The 22,718-nt window shown below is 41.0% G+C and overlaps 1 long non-coding RNA gene and 1 other non-coding gene across 2 annotated transcripts; both read left to right on the forward strand.

Annotated features, from left to right (window-relative positions):
* Nucleotides 1-10,390: 10,390 nt before the first annotated feature.
* Nucleotides 10,391-13,630, forward strand: LOC147145423 (uncharacterized). Its single transcript, XR_015087206.1, has 6 exons — nt 10,391-10,790; nt 11,749-11,823; nt 12,088-12,226; nt 12,406-12,507; nt 12,661-12,802; nt 13,072-13,630. It is a non-coding gene; the product is annotated as an uncharacterized LOC147145423 (long non-coding RNA).
* Nucleotides 13,631-22,453: 8,823 nt separating this feature from the next.
* trnar-ucu (transfer RNA arginine (anticodon UCU)) lies at nt 22,454-22,540 on the forward strand. The gene is given in 2 exon segments: nt 22,454-22,490; nt 22,505-22,540. It is a non-coding gene; the product is annotated as a tRNA-Arg (tRNA).
* The last annotated feature ends 178 nt before the right edge of the window (nt 22,541-22,718 follow it).

Raw genomic sequence — 22,718 nt, forward strand, 5'->3', positions numbered from 1 at the left:
GACAGCGCCACCTAATTGTTTACCAAGCGTTCCGGGTCCACGTACAGCTGTAAAAACTGGAAGGCATATGTAACAGACAAAGATTTTAAACAATGTTTTTTAGAGTCATGTGCAAAATTAACAGGAAGTTCCCCATTTTGACTTGATTTGAAATTTTGCGCCAAGTTTTGTCTTTTATAGAGGTCATATTTTAAATTACTCCTCCTAGAAAATGTATCCGATTGTTTCCAAACTTCCTGTGGTTCATCTACATATGTTTATGATGAAAATGTATTGAAAACTTTTAATTTCATCGCACGCTGTTGCCACGGTGATGCAATGATTATGAAGAAAAATGATGCCGTTTGTGAGTGTCTAAACCTGTGCGAAAACCCGTGAAGATTTTGCACACACATCAGACATGGCATAAAAATAAAAACTGGAGAGATTTCATGTGCTTGTTTAAAAAAATGTAGATCCGCCGACACATATTTAAGGAAGCATTCACGGTTCTACATTTTACCTAGGTCTGTGACAATTTGGAGACATCTGTAACAGCCCAAGACCTTCAAAAAAGTATCTTATAGCAATAGGCTAAATCTTACAGGAAGTCTGCCATTTTTACTTCATTTTGGACTAGGCCGACATTTTTCGCCTTTTTTGTAGAGGTCATATTTTAACAAACTCCTCCGAGAGATTTTATCCGATCGTGTACAAACTTTAGGTGTTTCGCCTAAACATGCTAAAGATGAAAAGTCATTGCACGTTTTTTATTACGTTGCACGCTGTTTCCGTGGTGATGAGCCATTTGCAAAGAAAAATTACGCTGTTTTTGACGGTCTAAACCTAGGGAAAACGTCATGCACCTTTGGACAAACATCATGCCAGGCATAAACACCCACATTTTTTATGCTTATCGTCCTAAGTGCAAGTACCCCTGATTTGCAAGTACCCCGACTTGCAAGTACCCCAATTTGGCCAGGGCTGCTCGCAGCTCTAGTTAGGGCCTGAGCAGCGAAAGCTGCAAGGACCCTATTGTTTTTGTAGAAATTATTATTAACTTTTTTTCTGACCAAATGATCGCATTTTTGAACCCCTGAACATGCACGAAAACTCACCAAACTTTGCAGTCTCATCGAGCCTGGCAAAAAATTTGATATTTTAAAGTCGCCGTAAACGACGCACACAAAATGGCTCTGTAGCGCCACCTAGAGTAGGAAAACAAAATAGAATTCTAGCCCGTTTGACCTAGGCCTACGAACATTGGCAGGCACGTGTAGCCCCCCCCAAGACGTACAAAAAAGTTCCTTACAGCCATAGTCTAACATGTAGATGAAGTGAGCTATGAATTTTTGAATGTCCAAATTTACAGGGTGCATACTTTTGCACCCATGTCCTGGAGGATTCATCCGATTGCCTTAAAACTTCAGATATATCATCTTAAGGCGTGGGGAAACAAATGGGAACATTTTTGGGGGGTTTTTGATAAACTATATGACTGGGGCGGGGCATCAAATTTGGCGTGATTTTTTTTCCTTCGCCATACAGGAGAAAAACCTTAATAACTCCCCTGCACATGCTCCAAAAAATCCCAAACTTCACTTGTACGTAAAGAGTCGCGACCTGAAGACATCTATATGATAATATTCCATTATACATATAGCATTGATCTTGCTCTATGGTGAATATCTGACTTTTCAGCAAAGGGCATGGCCTTGAGGGTGCCGCAAATTCTGATGCGTGACAATAATTACAGTTTTAACTTGACTCAGATCATCCAAACTTCTCAAAATTTTTCATATTTGATGATAGCTAAGGGCTGAAGACATCTACGAACTTATTTTTCATCATAGTGGTCACGCCACCTAGTGGCTGAAGGAAATACATGTTTTTTTCTTTGATGTTTTTATCTTAGCAGGTCAACCAGGTCCACCTCATCTTTGCTCGGAACGGTGTTTACGACTTCCTAATATTAAAATATTAAATTTGTGATTTTTCGCCATAAGCTTTTGGCATGGCAACACGCAGTTTGCCAAAAAAATCGCTCATTTTGAGGGTCTGAACATGCTCAAAATCTCCCGAAACTTTGCACAGACATCAGGCCTGGCAACGTCACCAATATTTTTTATATTTTTTTGCGCAATTTGTAAAAAAAACGGTTCACTAGCGCCCCCTAGAAATTTTTTTAAATTCAGCCCTGGTTGTACTTTTCACCTAGATCAACGAAAACTTGGTGGTATATGTAACAGTTCAAGGTCTACAAAAAAGTCTCTTGGAGCCATATGCTAAAACAAACAGGAAGTCGGCCATTTTGAATTAAGTTTAAAGTATACATTTGCTCTGGTTACAATAGCTGCTAGAACTTGACCCACATGATAATTTGGTTTAAAAAAAAACTGCTGAGATTTGATAAAAGTCGAAGCCTGAAGACATCTCCGAACTTATTTTTCATCGTAGTGGTAGCGCCACCTACTGGCTAAAGGAAGTACATGTTTTATTCTTTTTCTCCTCGCAGGTTAACGAGGTCGACCTCAGAATTGCTCGGAAGACTCTCTAGATGTTAGAATGCGATATTTGTGATATTTCGTAAAACGCTGTCGCCATGGCAACGGGTAATTCGCAAACAAAACCACGCTGATTTTGACGGTCTAAACATGCATGAAACCTCACGAAACTTTGCACACACATCAGGCCTGGTGAAATCATCTTTTTTTTTTGTTTGTTTTACATTGCAAAAGGTCAAAAAACGACTCGCTCGCGCACCCTAGAATTTTTTAAAAAATCAGCCAAGGTTGTATGTTTCACCTATATCTACAAAAATTTGGGGGGATATCTAACAGGTCAAGACCTACAAAAAAGTCTCTTGGAGCCATGTGCTAAACCTAACAGGAAGTCCGCCATTTTGAATTTACTTTAGAATTCGGCATCACATTGACTTTAAAAGCAGCTGTAATGTGATCCACATGATAATATCTTGTCAAATTTTCACACATTTGATGAGAGTCTACCACACCTGAAGACATCTACAAACTAACTTTTCATCATAGTGGGAGTGCCACCAACTGGCTAAATGAAGTACATGTTTTATTCTTTCATGTTTTCTCCTGGCAGGTTAGCCAGATCTCCCTCATATTTGCTCGGAAGAGTGTTTAGGCCTTCATGATGTTAAAACATGAAGTTTGAGTTTTTGATCAGGAAAATGCAAAGAGTTGTCATTTTCTATGTTATCAATAAATTTGTGAGAAATTAGGAAAAAAGTGACTCCATGAATAACGCCTCTTGTTAATGAGGAGAATGGCCGCGCCCCCTACCGTTCTATCCTTGTTCGGCTGGAGTAACCAATTCCAAACTCTCCATTGGAAATCATTGTACTTTCATTGCTTATAATGTCCAAAAACGGTGATCAATTGGCTCCAAGATTTATGTGGACATCCTTACTAATGACAACATATCAAAAGGATAAACCTCTCCGTGGCTGATTTATGAGGAAATGTGGAAGTGAGCATGAGCTACATAGATTTATGCTGGGACGAGCGCACACTGCAAAAGAAACACACACTGAAAAAAAAAAAAAAAGCTTCTTTGCTGATCACGGTTAGGACGAGTGAGGCGTTTAACACCAGTCGGGATATTTACAGAGACTGAAGTGGGAATGAGTGGACGTGCACATTTATTTGGATGAGGAATGGCCACAGTTTTTCGACCGATAACATGCCATGGAACGTAACAGCCGAAACGCTACGTTCCAATGCGGCCACCCTCGGCTGTGCAGTCAGCCCCCTCGCTGGAACTTTTTGTTTGCTGAACATTGATGCTTGTTGCCGGCTGCAAGCGGTGTCGGACAACGCACGCGACTGCTTGGGAGGCAACCCCGCGACATGAAGACACAGGCTCATGATCATCTCCACACGCTGCGCGGACAGTAAAGAGCTAATGTTGTTGTGCTAATGCCTTTTGTTTTAATAGCCTGAAGCTAGTTGTTGCTATTAGCGGTCCTATCCTACCTTTAGCCGGGGAGGGAAGGGGGTGGGGGTATAAAGCTCCAATCTGCCTGCCCTGCTGCTCGCTGCAGGCCGTCGTTCCCCTCCTGGGAGTTGACACGAGTTTAGCATCGATAAATGTCCGAAATATAAACCAGTCGGGGTTCGTGTGTGCATTCATGCTCTTGTCCGCTTCAGCCTGTGATTTTGTGGAGGTGAACATGATGAGATCATGTTTGTCAATAAATCCAAACTATTGTGCAGAACACTTTTATACTTTCACAGGTTGAAGTGGACAAGAGTAGTAATGTGCATTTGCATTTTGGTGGCGATCGGTCGCCGTTTTAGACAACAGAACTGACAAAGCGAGCAATATTACCACGCTTGGTTCCCTCCCGTGACATAGACAGCTGAGACCGAAAACATAACATAAGCCACGGGGAAATTTGTCGTAAACCTAATCACCCAAAAAAGTTTTTAAATCACTCCAGAGTCTTTTGAGGTGGGCATTTTAGTACTATTATATAAGTGCCAATGTTAAGATCATCCAAGTGTCCCTTTAATATGGTGTTAGTGTTCTGCCAGTATGTGACACAAAGTCACGACAAATAGCTGAGGCAATATCATATGACACGGAACTGCAAGGGGTCATTCAGAACATGGATAATGGGCCCCAGGTTCATGCCCTCGATACTACCATGTTCGAGGCGATCTCAGTTTTGTTGATGGACTGTTGTTGAAGAAAGGGAGGATAATCCTCCCAGAAGCTCTGAGGCCAGATTTACTAAATAGAATACATGAAGGACATCTCAGGATGGAAAAATGTAAAAGGAGAGCAAGAGAGTCAGTGTACTGGCCTGGAATAAATAAAGACATTGAGACATTTATGAGTACTGTAAATGTGAAACGTGCCAGTAACACAGAAGTAAACTAAGAAAAGAGCCAATGGTGATACAGGAAATGCCCATGTCCCCTTGGTATAAGGTAGGGATGCATTTGTTCCACCTCAAGGGTAAAGACTATCTAGTCGTCGTGAATTACTTTTCTAACTTTCTGGAAATGGCATTACTTACAAACCTATCATCTGCATGTGTGATCACTCACACCAAGTCCGTATTTGCCAGGCATGGTATTCCACACACTGTAGTGACTGATAATGGACCATGTTTCAGTAACAGGGAATGGCCGAAGTTTGCAGAGCAGTACGAGGTAAAGTCCACCTTCTGCGCCGTTGAATGGACAAGCAGAAAAAGGTGTCCATATCCTAATGCAACTGCTCAAAAAAGCTGCAGACAGCAACTCTGATCCATATAGGCAACTTCTCACTTCTCAGCGCATCTCCACTTCTGTGCGGACTGTCACCTGCAGAACTGTTGATGAACAGAAAGCTACGCACAAATCTTCCAAGATACTCAAATACTACTGCACAAAAGACTCATGAGAAACTTGGGAACAAGATCTGAAAGCAGAAAATATCACAAAAGGTGATGATATATCGGCAAACCTCCACTGGCGAACAGCGACCCAGTTAGGATTGAGGATGCGAATAGTTACAGGGCTACAAAAGGAACTGTATTACATACAGGAAGTTGCCCCAAGATCATTTACGGTTCTAACAGAGGACCTGAACCTGACACAGGTTCTCACGCGCAACCGCCATAGTCTCTTGAAGACACCACAAGCATCCAGTGAGGTCACCACTGCTCAGTCAGACCCGCTTGGAATCACACCTCCAATCAACTGTGATGCAACTATTCCACCAGACAAACAGATACAGAGAAAGTCAAAATGTGCGATAAAGAAACCTATTAATAAGAGTTATTACGCTCATTACATTGTTTCAAAAATCAAACGTTATGATGTCAGGGTTCGGGGAGATGACCCAAGCGCTGAAATGGGGAAGAGCTGGTGGCGTGAGAAAAAGGTTTATTGTAAAGCTCTTGATGGTGGGGGATAGCATGGAGGCTGGTGGCGGAGATGCACAGGCAGAGTGGGTCGAGGCACAGCGAAGGCTTACCTAGAACAGTGTTTTTCAAACTGTTGAGCTATTGTCAGGTGTCCTGTGGGAAATCATCTAATTTGTGTGCCTGTGCGGTCAAACGCCTGGCAGCGTAATCCTGTCTTTACTACATTGTAGTACTCTGTCATACCAGCAGGTAGCAGCAGCAGCAGGTAGCTAATTGTCTTTGTTTAGAGACACGTTTATCAGTCTCATGTTTCACACTGAGCAAGTATCAATATGAAACATTATGAAATACTTTTTTCTTTGTGTTTATTAAATTCCTATTCAAGAAGTTGTAATATAACGTCATTCTTCAATGTTAAAAATGCTTATATAAACAATATAACACTTATATTGTTGAAATAAGATTTTTTTTTCACAATTTCAGCTGGTGGTGTGCCGCGGGATTTTTTCAATTAAATAAATGTGCCTTGACTCAAAAAAGTTTGAAAAACACTGACCTAGAAGATGTAGCGTTAACTCGATGAGTGCTTGTCAGGTTCATCAATTAGACATTTCATAACACGACACCAATAAAGAGGAAGACACTCAGTTCCTTGTTTACCAGCTCATGAGGAGAGCGGAGGGATAGCACCATTTCTGCTGCCCGCTGTTCTTCTGTTCTCGTGAGGAGAACGCCTTATACATTCTCACCTTATCCCTCCGTAACCTCTCTTAATTAACTTTCAGGTTTCCCTGGCTACATGGGTCTTTCCAACCTAAGGGGCGGGGAACCTATGCAAACCGTTGGAAACACTTGGACTTGTTTCTCTATGTGTGTGTATGTGAGTGAAATATTACGGTGTCCATGCGTCATAATTACGCCAAAGCATTACATTGCAAAAACATTCAGTCACATCCACAACCTTCTAAACCTTATCAGATGGTGTCAATAAGTCTGCTATTGACACATACAAGAGCGGAAGCAATATTCTACTTTGCAGGCAAATATCACATCGTTCTTATATTTAGTTTACAATACACATATATATTGTATACTAAATCACTCAAACATATGTTCATTTAGCATAATCAGCAAATGTGTGATAACTATTTTATAATTATTCCTTCAGTACTATAATTTCTTAAACGATGCAAAACAAGACAAGGAAGCTAGAAAATACAAACTCTGCATGGAGCGTAGAAGATCTGGCACGTGGTCTGCATCCCAGAACTAGTGATGGGCAGATCGATTCAAATATTGATATTTTAGATATTAAGCAAGTACTTGGATTGGATCGATACTATAGTCCTGGGATCGATACTTCGCTCCTCCACCAATATCCTCAAAGCGCCGCTTCTCTGCGCAAATAGCGCACCCCCCCACTCTCTCTCGCCCAGCGCCTCCTGCTACTCTCTGAGTCTCTGCCTGAGTGAGTGACTCAGACACACTTTTAGCCCCTCCTGGGCAGAGAGGGCGACGGGAGAGTGAGAGAGTAGCCGGAACCTAAAGCAATGGCAGAGCCAAAGAAGATGTGGAGCGCGGTATGGACTTTTTTTTACAACAACAGAAAAGGACAGTGCCAGGTGTGATTTGTGTAATAAAGTGGTCCGCTACTGTAGTAACACAACAAATTTACACAAACATATGAAAAAAGCTTGCCCTACAGAGAGCAAGGAGCTGCAAGCGAAGAAGTTAAGGGAGGAGGAGGAGGAAGATGCTTTTTTTGGTTTGACTCTCTTGACTTTTGTTCTGAAACAGTTGTTGGAGTAGAGGTGTTTTCTTTTTTAAACTGTTTAAGGTTTAATACATTTATTGTTTACACTATTTGCACTTTCTGAATTTATTTTCAAATTATTTTGCAATGGAAGGTATTATAGTTGTCATGATGACATTGTTATATTTGTGTTTTCGTTACATTGCTGACTTGACTTATTTTATAGTATTTTATTTTATTCTACTGTTAAAGTTTTTTACATTGATTTGTTTACATTATTTGCACTACTGACTTTATTTTCAAAACATTTTGCAATGGGGTGTATTTTAGTTGTCATGTTGACATTGTTATATTTGTATTTTCGTTACATTGCTGCTTTTTTCGGTTTGACTCTCTTGACTTTTGTTCTGAAACAGTTGTTGTAGCAGTATTTCATTTTTTATACTGTTAAAGTTTGCATTGTAGTTGTAACCAAAATGGATGTCAGATCGGGTGAACACCAAAACCTCCTCCGCCAGACCTGGAATAGGCCTACACATCGGTGACCCTTTTGAAGTGCCTACACCCAGCCATTGGAGAGACAGAGAAGGACCAACGCCTGGTCTTTCTTCATTTCTGGACTCGACTTTTTCTTCTCCCTCTGGCTCCCCTGTGACGTCACCCTCCGCGGCAACGCTCCCCCCCACCCCTTTCCTCGTTGGGCGACGACAACCCACACTCTTAAGTGCAGCTTGCAATCTCCTACGGGCCATACGATTGGTGCATAATTAACTTGGGAATCAAGTAGAGCTTGGTATAAGTCCGCTGATTTTAGCCTGGTACGCTAGCTCACTGCTCATTACACGCTCATAGCACGCACGCACGCATGCACGCACGCACAACACACACGTCGTCTGGTCCCTCCCCTATGTCCTTCCTCACAAACCTTCGATATTCGTTTTCTTCATTTATTTAGACTTGTCTTAGCATAGGATTTCTTTATTGTGTTTCTAGTTCTGTGTCTGAACATTGTAGTGTGTTTCGTTTAGTTTTCAATAGCTGTCGAAAATAAATCATCGTCATATACAGAAGTCTAGTGTGAATTGTGTGTGTTTGAGTCAAAGTTTCAATCACTGATCTGGTAAATTGGACTAACAGATTTTTAATGTAGCGCCTTCATATATTAAGACTGAATTACGAGGACTTTTTCGTCCGTTTTGTCCAAAGAATCAACCCAAAACTGGTGTGGTGCCCCCTAGTGGCAATCGAGAGTTAGTGCAGGCAATAACCCAATCGCCGCCCATTTATTAAATTAATACTTAATACTCATCATATGCTACAAGTTATTTAATAAAATATAAAACATTTTTATTTCCTACAATCTTTGTGCTGTGTTTATCATAAACACAGCACAAAGATCCCCCGGATGTGCGGATGTTTGTTTGTCTCTGTGTGCCCTGCGATTGGCTGGCAACGAATTCAGGGTTGTCCCCCGCCTACTGCCCGAAGACAGCTGGGATAGGCTCCAGCACGATCATGACATTTCAAAGCAAAAAGTATCAGTATCGGTCGATACTACCCTGTATTTACTTGGTATCAGATCGATATCAAATTTCCCAGTATCATCTCCCCCACCCACCCATACCTCCATATCTCCATTATCTATACCGCTTGTCCTCACAAGGGTCGCGTGCGTGCTGGAGCCTATCCCAGCTGTCTTCGGGCAGTAGGCGGGGGACAACCCTGAATTCGTTGCCAGCAAATCGCAGGGCACACAGAGACAAACATCCGCACTCACAATCACACCTAGGGGCAATTTAGAGTGTCCAATCAACTTACAATACATGTTTTTGGAATGTGGGAGAAAACCGGAGTTCCTGGAGAAAACCCACGCAGGTACGGGGAAAACATGCAAACTCCACACAGGGAGGCCGGAGCAGGGATCGAACCCACGACCTCTGAACTGTGAGGCGGACGTGCTAACCAGTCAACCACGTGCCGCCCCACCCCTACCCAGAACCTCTTAAATAGGAGCCGTCCTCATTAGGAGGGACAATCTCAGCTGCTGCCAATCCTCACACACTTGGTTTTGAGAGAGCGCACACACACACACGCGCACACGCACGCACGCACGCACACACCCACACTGTAAAAAATGACCGTGTAATTAACATTAATATGCCGTAAAATCCTGACATTAAAAATCCGTAAATGGAATAACAATGAATCAGTGTATATTTTAAAGCAATATATTGTAAAAGAAAGAAGAATTAATAATTGTTATTTTTACAGTTACTGTATGTGAAAATGATCATATTTCCTTGTAGAATTGACATATTACTGTATAATATACATCAAAAACCTGTAATACTTGAACCAATGCAATACAGTTAAAATTACAATATGGATTGGTTTAAAGAACGGAAATTAATTGTATACCATTTTACAAATTCCTATATTGTGATTTCCAGTTAAATTTGTAATAAAAAAAGTTGAGACTCAATATAAACATGTTTAGAACTGAGACCTACAGCTAGTAGAACTGTAGTAATCATGGTAAAAAATTGCCTATATTTTGACATTAGATTGACAGCTCTTATGTGTTAATCAGTTCCCTATTTTTGTATCATATTATAGTAAGGTTACAATATATATATTTTTTTATCAGGTAATGTTAGTTTAGTTTTAGTTTTAAAAAGCAGCACCATACTATAGGATACATAATTGGTCAAGAAAAAGGAGGTTTTTTTATACAGCCTACCCTCGCCCTACAAAACACTTTTCTGCCGTAAATTAAGGTTTGTGTGTAGATGATTTCGATCATTCTTGTTAGAATTTCAAATTGCAAGTACCAATCACAGAGCGCCACCGTTTGTGAACTCTTCTGTCATTGGAGGGTGTTTGCTTAACGCGGGAGCAGTTGACCCAAAGCAGAAATACTAGCCAGGAGCAGCAAGACACAAAAAAGTTACAACTAGCGACAAAAAGAGGTGAAGAGTAGAAATATAGGGACGAACACGACGCGGGAGAAGACACGACATAGTCGCAGTTAAGACAGCGCGAGACAACGCAATAGCAGGGAGGACGAGACGACGGAGTAGCAGAAAACCGGCGGGAATTCGGAAATCGACGGAGGAGCGTGGAAGACGAGGAGAGGACAGCAAGGTGAAAGAGGAGCAGAGACAAGGAGCGGTAAGATAACTGACTTTAGCTACTAGTCATAGTACTCTGGTCTTTTGCACCTTGTGAGTAGCTAGCTTAACCGCGCATTCAAGCTTTAACATGATTACATGCCATTTTTGTAGCAAATCACTGCTAACATTGAGAGACTATGTTATGCATTGCCGCGTTCATAGAAATGAACCAGTTGTGTTTTCCAGTGTGTTAGCGTCGACTGCTAACGGTAATTTCGCACGTATACCGCTTTCAAAGCTCATTTCTACCGCTTACACAATGTGCACGAACCGACGCACAGCAGAGCAGTTGTCACAGATTTGAAATGTGCCGTTTCGCTATGCGCGCGCCATTTTCAGACTGCAAAAGAGCTGCTACAACATTTGAAAGGGCACATAGTTGAAGGGCGAACTATATCATGTCCTGTAATTGGTTGTAAAAACGTGTTCACCAAGAAATCATCTTTCACTGCTCATATGTCACGCAAACACAGGATGTTCGGTGGAAAACATAAACGATATGTATAGGGACAAACCTTTAAGTCAAACAAGTTCTACCTTGAAAATCCAGGTTGCCTGAAGCTAATTTTGTATCAGGATGCATTTGAAATCGTGAATCCTCTTGGCTCTGCTAAAAAAAAAAGAAGTCATCGCTGTCTATCTGTGGCAAATTTGCCTGCTCATGTGCGGTCAAATACAGACGTCATGTCCCTTGTGTTGTTGTGCGGAGAGAAGGACTTAAAACGGTTTGGCTGTGCTAAGATTTTCTCAGAAATGTTAGATGATTTGAAAGATCTGGAGGAGAATGGAATCTCTGTGGGCGGGAAAACCATTAAAGGAGCATTGCAGGTGACAACCTTGGGTCACATGTCATTGGGGGGTTTACAGAGAATTTTCATTGTTCAAAGTATTTTTGTAGATACTGTGAAACTACACGAAGGGAGTTTGAAAATGATCCCAATGTCTGTGGTCCACAGCGCACTCCTGAAACGTACAATTCAGCCATCAATGATCTCGCATCTGGAGACGGGGAGGGCGTCAAAGGCATTTAGGTAAACTCTGTGTTCAATGCTTTGAAATCTCTTTCATGTTTGTCAGCCGGGTCTCCCGCCTTGTTTGGGTCACGACATATTTGAAATATTTCATCAAGAAAAATAAGTGGTTTACATATACACATCTGAATCGACGAATCACTCAGTTCAAGTACAAAGGGTCCGATGCGCTGACAAAGCCATGTACTGTCAATGAGGGTCCAAAGCTTTCTGGCCAAGCCATCCAGAACTGGAACTTTTTGAGGTTGTTACCTGTTTTCATAGGTAAAAGAAGTGGTCCTGCTGCTGATGGCCTATTTTGAAGAAACTGAAGCGATGATGCTTTCTAATGTGGAGGACACCTGTCTGGCACAGGAAGTCCAGATGGACAAGCTCCCTTTGACCCCTACCATCATTGTCTGTGGTAAGTTAACACTTTGTTGGTCTGTTTTCTTTTTAGGTCTGGATGAATTCTTGGTTCTTGTTTTTGTTGTGAACTATATCCTGTGTATGTGTGTCTGAGTCTGTCTGACTGTCCAAGCCCAGAAAAGTTTCAGGTGCATAACCATTTGTTTCATTTGTGTGTGATTCCCTCTTTTTTAGGGCAATCCTGTTTTACTTCCACACGGTGATGTTTGGAAGCTACTTCAATTTCAACATCCATTATCCATCCAAGCTGGCATCCACCCTAGAGTTCCTGCAGAGGTGTGTCATTTTGGATTCGTCAACCAACATTTACTGTGTATTGAATGTTAACTACAAACAAGTAAAAAGTAGCTTGATGTGATATTTTATAGTTGTTTTGGAAGTCACTTTATCATTAATACATTTTGTCTGTTGCTATTCCATTTCCCCAAGGTGCTTTTTCTCCATAAATCCTGAGAAGGGCATCCAAGTAGAAAAGAACAGGACTTCCCGTCTACACTTGAACCCCACAGTCCTCACCTTGATCCAAGACCTATCTGATCACGAGTGGCGCGACCTCTGAATTTGGACTCAAGTAAGTCATGGTCTGACCTCTGGGGTGATGTCTCAGTCATATAACGTTTTGGGGGGTAGGTTCATTCTTTAAACTTTAATGATAAACATTCTAGATTAACATCTTTAAAAGGTTGTTAGTTTGATTGTTTATGAATGTGCAGAGTTTTAGTGCATCTGTGAGTCAGTCTGTCAGTGTTGATGTGTGTGTTTTGTGAATTTCTGTCTCTGTCTTTGTGTGTGTCTCTAAATCTGTATTTTATTCATCTATTTGTTTTTCTTCCTCCCTAGATACTTCTCCATCAACATAGATGGCATGGAAGTGGAGAAGAGCACCAGTGCCCGTCTACACATGAACCCGAGCCCTCAATTTGATCCAAGGTTACTTAAACACGGCATACTGATTAATATTATGTTTGTGGAATATATGTTAAGCAGTAAGATCCACCGTTTTTTAGCCAATTCAGGGGGTGGCCATTTTGTCACTTTCTGTCAACTGAAAATGTCATCCCAGTTGCTCAGGTAAGAACCAATCACAGCTCACATGTTTTCTGAAGCTGAGTCATGATTGGTTCTTACCTGAGCAACTGTAATGTCATTTTCAGTCGACACCAAGTGTCAAAATGACCCCCCCCCCCCTGAGATGGACAAAAAGATTTGCATTAAGATTTCATTACTATGTTACAGATTAAGATATTGTGACAGTCTTGTTGCACGTGTATTTGTTTTTTAGTAAAGTCCTTATTCCAAATGTTAGATTTTTTCAAGCGGAAAATCAATAGTTACAAAAAAAAAACAACTGAAAGTATTTTGCATATCTTTTTGAAACAATAAAATTGGGGTTTGAAATGACAAATTGGTATTGTATTTTTTTAAGTTGCTGCATACCACAGGCCACTGTTTTATTCCCATTTCTGGTAAAATTCAAACAAAAACTCACAGCTTTTTAAATGTAATCATCAAGTATAGAAGCGGTCTACTTTTTATCTGTGTCCCATTAATTTTTCTTTTGGTGGTTTTAGTTTTAACAGTAAACATTACAGATGAAAATCTTGGTTAGACATTGTCAGTTTGACTGTATGTCCATATTTACCAGTAATACTCATTTAATGAAGACTTTCGTCAAATAATTCAATGATAGTAAGTAGATGTTTATTTCACAACAAAACATCGTAATTAATTCTACAAATTATAGTGCATGAAACAACGTTTTAATAAAATAAGCAGAATAATTCAGTAAAATCACAGACCTTTAATGAAGCTTTTACTGTTTAATAATCTATTGCGTCTGTTTTTTTTCAGTGAAATTGAATGGGATTAGATGTAAAATAAGCAACTGCTGCATGTAAATTATACTCGAAAAATGTCTTGAATAAAAGGCATAGTTGTGTTAATTTAGCTGCAAAATTGTGTTGAATTTACCAGTTTATCATGTCAATTTTTGTAGAGGATTACAGTTTTATACTGTAAAATTTACAGGTTATTCTGTAATGTGTTTTACAGTCTGCCGTATTTTTTACAGTATTATTCTGGCAACCACAGCTGCCGTTTTTTTTCCGTAAAAACAACGGTTTTGTTTTTTAAATGTGCAGATTTAAAAAACAAAACCGTTTTTTCTTTTTTCTTCCAAATATATGGAACAAGAATGAACAAAATTTGACCTAGGAAGAGGGAAGTAGTGATACTTCAGAAAATGAAACTTTTGAGTTTGATCAAGGGACAAATGTACGCTTTTTTAAGTCAACTGAATATAAATTATATGATTTTGAGACTAATGTTGACGCAGACACATATCTTTATCACAATTACAAATATGAATTTCACTATTATACTACAAATAAATTGATAAATTGAATATAAATGGGTTTTCACTTATACATTTCAATAGCAGGAGCCTCTATACAAACTTTCATCAAATTAAGGACTTCTTACAATCATTGAAACATAAGTTTCATGTTGTCATTAGTGAGACCTGGTTATCAAATGACAAGGGCTGGAATTTTGATTTAAAAGGATATAATCTCACCATGGCAAATAGGAACAATAAAAGAGGCGGCGGTGTGGCATTTTATGTTAAGAACAATTTTCACTGCAGAGTTATTGACATAACAGTTATTGATGATATTTTCCGGTTCCGGCACCGCGCGAGTGGCAGCCCGCTACAGTAGCTCCGGCTCACCGGTGAGCCTTTTCGTGTGTTTTTGTTCCTTACTATTACTCTACCTCATACCTTTTTCATATAGTTGATAGTCGTAACTTGCGTAGCAATGGACACCCAAACTGCGGTACTCTTGCTGCTGCTGGTGGCTATTTTTTGCGCGATCGTGTCCGGCGACTTGGCTCGGAGCCGCGCCCCCATTGTTTACAGCCGGAATCAGCTGTTAGCACTCCGTGCTAACCCTGCGCCGGCTCCCGGGGCGAGACCCGATATCCCACGTGAGCTGAGGAGGAAGAGACGGGGATCTCGTGCGGGGGTTAAAATGCCGGGAAAGGAGGAGACGGTACCATCCCGTCCTCCCGTCTGTTATCATGGGGAATGTTAGATCGCTCCCCAACAAGATGGACGAGCTAGCGGCGCTTACCCGGCCTGAGAGGGACTTCCGGGAGGCTAGCCTGATGCTATTCACGGATTCGTGGCTAACAGCGCTAACGCCGAACGCGGTCGTAGAATTGGACGGCTTCCAAATCATACGCGCGGACAGGACCCTGGAGAGTGGAAAGAGGAAAGGAGGAGGGCTGGCTGTGTTTGTGAACGATAGATGGTGTAATCCTGGGCACATCACAACACAGCACCCAAATGCCCTGATACTCATCTCTGGTGACTTCAATCATGCCTCCCCTTCCTCCTCTCTGCCTTCATTCACACAGTATGTCACCTGCCACACCAGAGACAATAAAACACTGGACCTTTTCTATGCCAACACCAAGGAGGCATACACATCACTGCCCCTCCCCCCGCTGGGCAAAGCTGATCACAACCTGGTGGCTCTCCAGTCTGTGTACAATCCTCTGGTCCGCAGGCAGCCAGCTGTGACCCGCACGGTTCAGAGATGGTCTGGAGAGGCCGAGGAGGCCTTAAAGGACTGCTTCAGGACCACTGTGTGGGAAGTATTCAGCGATGCTCACGGAGAAGACATTAGTAGTCTAACGGACACTGTTACAGACTATATAAATTTCTGCATGGAGAACACCATACCCACCAGGACAGTAAGGTGTTTCTCTAACAACAAACCCTGGATCACACCAGACATAAAAGCTCTCCTGAAGGAGAAGAGGAGGGCTTTTGCGTCAGGCAACATAGACGAGCGGAAGACTGTGCAGCGCCAGCTGAGGAGGAGGATCAGAGAGGGGAAAAGGTCCTACAAGAAGAGGATGGAGGAACAGCTGCTGCAGAATAATGCCAGGGGAGTCTGGAGGGGCCTGAAGACCATCTCAGGCCATGGACAACTCAAGACCCGGACTGGGGGGGACCTGTAGTGGACAAATGAGCTGAACCTCTTTTTCAATAGGTTCGATCAGATGCCTGCCCCCACTCAGTCTCTCCTGCTGCAGCCTACTCCTCCTGCTGGGTGTGTCACCCCCTCCCCCCTTTTCTCCACAGTCTCCAGCTCCCAGCTACACCAGATAGCCACCACTCCCTCCTGCCCAGCCTTGGCCTTCACAACATCTCAGGTAAAGAACCAGCTGAAGAAGATGAAGGCGAGGAAGGCAGCGGGTCCAGATGGTATCAGCCCCCAGCTCCTCAAATCCTGCGCAGACCAGCTGTGTGGAATTGTCCAGCACATGTTCAACCTGAGCCTGAAGCTGGGCAGGGTCCCCCAGCTAAAAACATCCTGCCTGGTCCCGGTGCCAAAGACCCCCCACCCGAAGGAGCTCAACAGCTTCAGACCAGTGGCGCTGACGTCTCACCTGATGAAGACCCTGGAGAGACTGGTCCTTGTCCACCTGCGCCCCCTGGTGAGCTCCTCAATGGACCCACTCCAGTTCGCATATCAGCCTGGCATCAGTGTGGATGATGCCATCATCTACCTGCTCCACACTTCACTCTCCCACCTGGAGAAGGCGCGGAGCACTGTGAGGATCATGTTCTTTGATTTCTCCAGTGCTTTCAACACCATCCAGCCCACCCTATTGGGAGACAAGCTGGAGCGGGCGGGGGTCGCCCACCAGCTCACCACATGGATCCAGGACTACCTTACAAACCGGCCACAGTATGTGAGGACACAGGACTGTGTGTCTGACGTGCTCCTCTGTAGCACGGGGGCCCCGCAGGGAATTGTCTTGGCTCCCTTCCTGTTCACCCTCTACACCTCGGACTTCAACTACAGCACCCCTACCTGTCACCTGCAGAACTTACTCAGGGTTTTGTGGACTGGTGCCAGCAGAACCGCCTCCTGATCAATGCGGGGAAATCCAAAGAAATGGGGGTGGATTTCGGTAGGCGCCAGCACTCTTCACCTGCGCCAGTGAATATCAGGGGAACAGATGTTGAGAGAGTCTCAACTTACAAGTACCTGGGTGTTCATCTGAACAATAAACTGGACTGGAGCGACAACATAGGAAGCGTCAGAGCAGACTCTTCCTACTCAGGAGACTGAGGTCTTTTGGGGTTCAGGGGACACTCCTCAGGAACTTTTATGACTCGGTGGTGGCATCGGTCATCTTCCAGGGAGTGGTCACCTGGGCAGGTGGTGTCTCAGCCCGGGACAAGAAGCGGCTGGACAAACTGGTCAGGAGGGCTTCTGTCCTCTGTCCTGGGCTTCTCCCTGGACTCTTTAGACTCGGTGGGGGACAGGAGGATGTTGGCCAAGCTGTCATCAATGCTGGACAACCCGGACCACCCCCTCCAGGGCACCCTAACAGCACTCCACAGCTCCTTCAGTGACAGACTGTTACACCCTCGCTGTGCAAAGGAGAGATTCCGCCGTTCCTTCTTGCCTGCTGCTGTCAGACTCTTTAACAAGAACATTGTGTAGTCTCTACAAACTGGCGGACATTAGTGCAATTGTGCAGTCCTGCACCTGAGCTTATATCGTGCAGCACCCAACATTCCCCACTACTGTAATACCGTGCAATACTCAACATTCCCCACTACTGTTAGTCTTGTTTTATTTTTATCCAATGCTGTTCCTTACATTTCACTACAGCACTGCAGCATTGTCACTTACTTAGATTATTTTTCCTCTGTACTATGTACAGGCTAAAATGAGTGTTCCTCATACTTTTTATGTAGATGTATGTTGGTGTGTATATACATGTGTATATACACATGTTACTGCTTATATTTCCATAGGTTTGAGCCTGAATGTTTGCCGTCAATGTTATACATTAATGGCTACATTATGCCGCCGTCCCTGTGTGACCTATATCTTTGCTGCTGTAACACTGAAAATTTCCCCACTGTGGGATCAATAAAGGCATTCTTATCTTATCCTATCTTATTATGGAGAGTTTGACAATTAAAATTTGTTCTTGTAAATATCAGAGTATTTTCCTGATTTGTATATATAGGACACCTGGTTCTTGTATTGATGCATTTGTTAAATTGTTTCTAATATTTTGAGAAGGGTAAGCAATAAGAAGTTATTTGTTTGTGGCGACTTTAATGTTGATTTGATCAAATGGAATGAGCATACTTCGACAGCCGACTTTCTCAACAATATGTTTAGTTTGGGTTTCCGGCCACTCATAAATAAACCTAGTAGAACAACTAGAGGAAGCGCCACACTTATTGACAATATTTTTACAAATGCTAAATATCAGGAAACAAGTGGTTTACTGATTAGTGATGTAAGTGATCATCTTCCTGTTTTTGTCATCATACAAAGAAAAATGCCTCACGGATAAAAATGAAGAGCTGTGCAAGCAGTGAGATTAAGAACTGCTGAGCGAATAGATGTGTTAAAGAATGATCTTCTAAACTATGATTGGTGAAAAGTGTATGTGGATGATCAAAATCAAGCTTATGATTTTTTTTGTCTATATTTTTGTATTTGTATAACAAGCACTGCCCAATTAGAAGGCTCAGGGTGCAGAGGGTACCTACAACAAAACCATGGATGACAAAAGGTCTACAAAGAGCATGTAAAAAGAAAAAACAACATTATAAGAAATTTGTACAAGTGAAAACTGATGATAGTGAAGAAAAGTACAAGCTGTACAAGAACAAATTGATAAATATCTCATAAGGGTGCAAAAAATGAACTATTACAGTAAATCCCTGGAGGAGTGTAAATTTGATAGACAAAAGACTTGGAAAGTAATCACATTATTCACAACAGACGTCAATCAATGGATTATCCGACTTCGTCTATAAAGGGTGGTGATAAAATAATAAGTAAGATGATTAGATGATATTGCCAATTAATTTAATAATTATTTTGTGGATGTTGGCAATACATTGGCTCAGAGAATTATATTTTCCGATGATAAAAATGGGAAGTATAATAACTTGATAAAAGCTAATTTAACGTCCATGTTTCTTAGTGGTGTAGATGAGACAGATATATTAGAAATTGTAAGGAAAATCGGAAATAAAAGATCAAATGATATAAATAATATTGACATGGAAATTGTTAAGAAGCTCATGGAAGCATTGTCAGACCTCTGACCTACATATGTAATTTGTCATTTCAAAAGGGAGTCTTTCCTGATAAAATGAAATTGGCAATAGTAATTCCAATCTTTAAAAATGGAGACAAACATTTTATAGAAAATTATAGACCAGTATCCCTACTTCCCCAATTTTCCAAAATATTAGAAAAGTTATTTGTGAAACAATTATATGTGTTTATTAATAAAAATAACATTTTGGGTGAGAACCAGTATGGGTTTAGGGAAAATAGGACCACTACGTTTGCAGTTATGCAAATGGTAGAGGACATTGCAAAAACTAACGAAGATAACGAATATTCTAATAGTTTGTATCTCGATCTACATAAAGCATTTGATATAATAGATCATAAAAAACTACTATTGAAATAGTAGGAGTATGGGATAAGGGGTGTTGCCTATTCGTGGCTAGCAAGCTTTTTAGAAAATAGACAATAATGTGTAAAAATGAATAATAACAAGTCATAGTTTAGAAGGGTTACAAATGGGGTACCGCAAGGGTCAGTTATTGGTCAAAACTATTTATATTATATATAAATGAAATTAGTAGAGTGACAGATTTGTTCAAATATGTAATTTTTGCTGATGATACAAATTTGCTATGTTGGGGAAAAATCTAAAAGAGCTTTTGTGCAAAGTTGGAAGAGAGTTTGATAATATTAAGTCATGGTTTGACGTAGATAAATTATCTCTGAATATCAAGAAAACCAAATTTATGGTTTTTGGAAATCAGAAAAAAATAAAAGGGAATATTACGTTAAAAATTTGTAATGTTAATATTGAACGAGTTTTCGAAACAAAATTCCTTGGAGTTATGATAGATGATAAATTAACATGGAAACAACATATTAACTATATAAAAGGAAACATTTCTAAAACAATAGCAAAATTAAATAAGTCAAGACATCTTCTAAATCATAAAGCCTTACACATAATTTATCATTCTTTGATATTTCCCTATTTGACGTAGAATTGGGTGGATCTACATACAAAACTACATTAAATGCAATTGTAGTTCTGCAAAAGAGAGCAATACGAATTATTAATAAGACTCACTATTATGCACATACAGACCCACTCTTTTTCAAATCAAACATTATGAAGTTCAAAGACATATATTATTATAAAATCATGCAAATAATGTTTAAAACAAAAACTCAATCTCTTCCTCACTGTATACAAAAGCTCTTTGAAATCCGGGAGTCTCAATACCGCTTAAGAGGTGTTTGTAAGTTCAGTGTTCAAAAAGCATTTAAGGAAATTAAAAGAAGATGTTTGTATTGTCGGGGTGAAATATTGGAATAATGCAAATATACATTGGAAAATCTGTGAATCACTTTTATTTATTTTTTTTAATTGTTCACAAAGCTATTTTGGAAAGTCGCAGAGAATAATTTAGATGATGAGTTATTTATTGCTATTTTTTGTGTTTTGTCTTTGTGTTTGCATAAAATGTAAATAGGTAAATGTAGTTTTTCATTGCCTTCAGGGGGAGAAAAGGCCAAGCTTAAATAAGCATTAGCTTCTGCCTGTGCCATTCTGTCATGGGACATATGATTGTAACTGTTATGTTGTGTATATATTATGGATTGTAATGATGACTGATGACAGAATAAACAATCAATCAATCAAAAAAAATATCATTGCTGTCAAGTGAAAAACACTTATGTCAATTTTTAGAATTTTTTTTTTTACGTGAATGGTGTTTCCGCGTTACAGACACCGCATTAACGTGAAAATTAAGAAAACATTTTCAAAAATTAGACAGAAGTGTTTTTCACAGGACAGCGACGATATGCTCTATCATAGATCGATATGCACATCAACGTAATTATTTTTACATAATCGTAGGTGAAGTAATCTGTAATTATATTACTTAGGGCTCGCCCCCCTACAGGAGGCCGCCATGTTTCGCTGCCATATTTGTGCTACGGATACTCGAAGGAGACAAACTCAGCGAACGTATTTCCTAAACATCATGACTACTGCATGTGTAACAACTAGGGATGTAACGATTTATCGAAAATCGATATAAATGCGTAAAATATGCATCGATGTAAAAAAATTAAAAGAACCCTACAGAGACAAGCGTGGTAGCCATTTTTTTTAAAAATCGAATCGAAAATCGTGGAACTGGAAGTCGAATTGGGGCTTGAGTGAATCGTTACATCCTTAGTAACAACTGCAATGCATTTACTTCATCACTTGAGGGAAAACTAGAAGTTGTTTGTGATGACATTTCTTGCACCTCTGCTGAAGAAACTGTTGGTAGGCTTGCAACGTGTGGTCTCTTGGAGGCACCGTAGAGCGTGTACTTCAAAATGCACGCGCTTCCATTTTAGGTCGTTGCATTCTAGTTGACGACTAGATGGCACTGAATTCTACACATCCATCCATCCATTATCTATACCGCTTATCCTCACAAGGGTCGCGGGCGTGCTGGAGCCTAACCCAGCTGTCTTCGGGCAGTAGGTGGGGGGGACACCCTGAATTGGTTGCCAGCCAATCGCAGGGCAGAATTCTACGAATTGTCCTTTTAAATAAGCTTTAGTTTCTACTTTTTGACTGTGAATTGTTATATTGTGTATATTTTGGAATGCTTCTCCCAGACGTATTTGTATAACGGTAGGGCACACAATGTGCCGCCATAGAGACAGAAAATAATGTGAAAACGCCGTGAAGAAATGTATCCAACAGGTTAGGAGTGGCAACGTAAAATGGCCGCCGGTCGCTTCAATTCTGTGGCTATTCTATGGCGAGTAAGCGGTCCATTAATGGTCCATTAATGGTCCATTCATGTACGTTTGTTACCGTAGGTTAACCAATAAAAGATGGCCGGCCTACTGAACAACCGCGCACAGATCGAGCAAGGGACGTGATCGTGCCTTGACAATCTCCTTGTCTCCTCGATGGAATTTCTGGTGGGAGAAGTTATTTTGGACATAGAGGAGTGAGGAGATAGAAATGATAAAATTGAGAAAAGAAATCAGCCCATCATCCGGCAACAGAAAACTGCTCTCTGTCACCAACTTGATAAGAGTTTTAAGACTCCTCAACAGGTGGCTCCGTGGCGCAATGGATAGCGCATTGGACTTCTAGACTAGTTGAAGTGATTCAAAGGTTGTGGGTTCGAGTCCCACCGGAGTCGCGTTTTTTTTCTCAGTTTAAATTGTCTCTATATTCGCACAATATTCACACTGCAACATAACCTATAACGCTTTCATAAGGAGTAACAGCAAAGTAATGAAGATTACCTTCGTTGCGTGTTGTATTTGTTTAAATGTCATTCACTGTCATTCCAATTTAATGCATGAATACAAACTGAA

Source organism: Filicampus tigris, chromosome 6 (assembly GCF_054856515.1).
Source record: "Filicampus tigris isolate MCC_2025a chromosome 6, RoL_Ftig_1.0, whole genome shotgun sequence".
NCBI lineage: Eukaryota > Metazoa > Chordata > Actinopteri > Syngnathiformes > Syngnathidae > Filicampus > Filicampus tigris.